Raw genomic sequence first — 2,996 nt, 5'->3', positions numbered from 1 at the left:
GTCTATTTCCGAAAACTAGGCGGCCGAGGTTTTCCACTTAATTGATAGCCGTTCAAAAGTTTGCTTTTTCTGCCACTTGACCTATGTTTGGAGAAAAAATTAAGATGGCATATTCATCTCGTAGCTTTGATCTGTCATCCTTATCGCGCCCGCAAACGAGGAAACATTTGCTGAGGAAGCAAAATGTTTTTCAACAAATGATTAATTCAGAAAGAGTCTTGCTTCTTGCTTCCGCAACAAATGTTTCCTGGAGCCGCGAACGATGAAACATTTGCTTCCACAAAAATGTTTCCGCAACAGCGGGCGCCTTTACATGCGGTCCCCAGTAAGTCTTGACAAGAAGGAAACCTCGACCTTTATTGCAGCGTGAGACCTGGGCTCGAAGTAAGGATCAAAGGTCTTGTCTTGTTTCAGTACGACGTCATACGGTACACGTGCTTTTGTTTTCACGCAACGTGAACATGTAAAAATGATTAATTTTACGGTGCAAGTATTTTGTGATTTACCCAAGCATTTAATATTCATATTCATAACTTTGGATTCCAATGACTGTTTGTTGTCAAGAGAAAATTGACATATTTCTTGTCAAAACATGGCAAGGTAGTTGGCTTCATACATTATTCATCCCTTAGTGAACAAGGAAACGAACGTGATATATTAAGCTCTGTCTATCAATCATGATACTCAGATCACGAGAGTACGAGAGTGGGTGGCTGCTTGATCAGGTTCTATGCTAAAATCGGAAGTTCAGATATTACTTTTCGCCTCCAGCACTTCAAGACTTACTACCTCGGAAAACGGTTGTTTGCAGGAGACGGAGAAATTGCATATCGAACCAGAAGTCTGTTAAGTGGCGGGAAAATTACATACTTTTCCATCTGGATAAAGAAAGCGGGTTGGACGAGAGGTGAAATATATTGAATTGACTTGAGACGTGTGAATCGTGATATCACGTACTTCTTAGACAAAAGACATTTATTCATTCAGTAACACTCGAACCCGGTCGATCGATCTAAAATGTCGCTTCTGGATAGACCCACCGCCATGACGAGCTGGGATGATGATTCTGTTCAAGATCTTGACTGCGTTTACCAATCAAAGGCAACACCAGACCGCGGCGACATCGATACTGTTTGGCAAAGTATGTACGAAAAAAGTCTCGGGCGTAAAGTGAGTCAGTATTCGCTTCCACCTCAAGCAGCCAACGAGTTCAAAGCGCCAGAAGACAGTGGCAACTTAGAACCGGAAGGCTCAGTGTCCCCAAAGAGCTCTGTCGAGCAGCAGACGTCACAAACAATCCATGAAAAACAAAACGATTTTGCTAGAGTTCACCTGGAAAGAGCATTGAATTTGGGGAAATTAGGAAGAGATGACATCCATGGAAGACGCTGGAGGAAGAGAACGTATTCTAACAGCTCTACTGGCTCCGTGGGTGAACAGAGCCATGTGGAGCTACAGGACGAGAAACATAAATAACGCATCGAACATTCGAGTAAGAAGCTTCAAGTGTATGAGGCCGGATAAATATATCGAAAGTATTGTGAATCGAACTTTTCAAGTTCAAGGTTTATTTTAATAGGCGATCAATGGGAATCAAGATGATGTGTTTCCCCTGTGTTTCTAAGTGATTTTCTTAATTCTGTCCCGTTCAATAGCATCCCTAACCACACAACTTTGACTCGATTTGCATACGAACGAATTGTTTTTATTGCAACTCGCAGCTGGAGATCGTTTAGCTAAAAGGTTATTTCTTGTTGTCAGAACATGGGGTCACGTACGACCAGAAACGATCTTCCTTTGTGATTGGTCAGAGAGGTTCAAGCCGTGATAACAACAACAGGGTTTTTAACATAACCGTGGGCCGGGTAATTTGTCTTCGATCTATTTTTTTAAATTATTCCTCTGTTTATGAGTAGCATAAAAAAGCTGTAAGAAATGAAATTTAAATAGCACAGCAGGACGAATTAAGATCGCAAACGATCATAGTGAGCTTATATACTGTTTGGGTTAAGAGATAAGAATCTAAGGTAGTTTTGAACATTATTTTTAATTTTGTATTTTGTGCTATTTACTCGATGTATCTCAAGTTATCGCAAATCCGTAGAGGTAGAGGCTCAGTATTATGAGCTAACCGAATGCATTATTAATCGCATAATGCACCATTAATGCATTTTGAACACTGAAAACAATGTTTTGAATTCCTTATCATGTTACCCTTATCTTAGTAAAAACTGCGAAAACAATATTAAATGCCCGAGGCATTTGACATTGTAATCGTAGATATTTCAGATATTTAGTGACTTTTTCACAATATATTATATGCATGCAATTCTATCCGATTAAGGACGTTCGCGCTAATTGTTTGTGCGCAACGTAACTGCGCAGGTAACGCGACTGTAATATGTCACGCATTACTTCGTGCATTAGTGAAGTTGAGGTTTGAAAACCTTTGCAGAAACCGTGGACGATAAGTCTTGCACAGCGTTGGATAAGAGAAGATCGTGATCAGTCAAAATTGATTAAAAATATTTAGGAAAGTCAAGTAGACTACTGCACGACTGATGTTCGCGTTGTTTTTATCAGTCGTGCACTAGTCTACTTGACTTTCATAAATATTGTTCAAGCATTAGTTATAATAACATGGCGACAAAAACGCCGGGGAAAAAAATCCAGGCCGGCAAAAGAATGGCACATTTATTTCCGAATCATCACGAAACGTTGAAGAGAAGTGAGCGGGAGGATGGAAAAGCTCTGGAAAAGGTAGCTGCTGATCGAGTAGTGGCTGAATGTTTGGAAAACTCGAGGACGTACCGTTGCGTAAATTTAATGGGGCTGTTTCTTTTTTTAATGTTTTTATTACCCTACGAACTTAAGTTCAAAACGAATGTATGTTTTTGAAGTTCTTTTCCTTTACTTTCGTGAAAATAGAGCAGTATTTTCGTCCTCGTCGGCTTGAATAGTGCGGACCTGCGTGGAAAAAACCAGCGATTAAATTT

The 2,996-nt window shown here is 40.1% G+C and overlaps 1 long non-coding RNA gene across 1 annotated transcript in view; it reads right to left on the bottom strand.

Moving 5' to 3' along the window:
* Nucleotides 1–686: 686 nt before the first annotated feature.
* Nucleotides 687–2,996, bottom strand: part of LOC138022441 (uncharacterized) — a 2,938-nt gene continuing 628 nt past the window's right edge. The window contains exon 2 of the long non-coding RNA XR_011126576.1: nt 687–2,967. This is a non-coding gene — a long non-coding RNA (uncharacterized lncRNA). The remainder of the gene's footprint in view (nt 2,968–2,996) is intronic.

This window comes from Montipora capricornis, chromosome 10 (assembly GCF_036669925.1).
Source record: "Montipora capricornis isolate CH-2021 chromosome 10, ASM3666992v2, whole genome shotgun sequence".
Classification (NCBI taxonomy): Eukaryota; Metazoa; Cnidaria; class Anthozoa; order Scleractinia; family Acroporidae; genus Montipora; species Montipora capricornis.
This window is presented reverse-complemented; position numbering and strand designations above follow the sequence as displayed.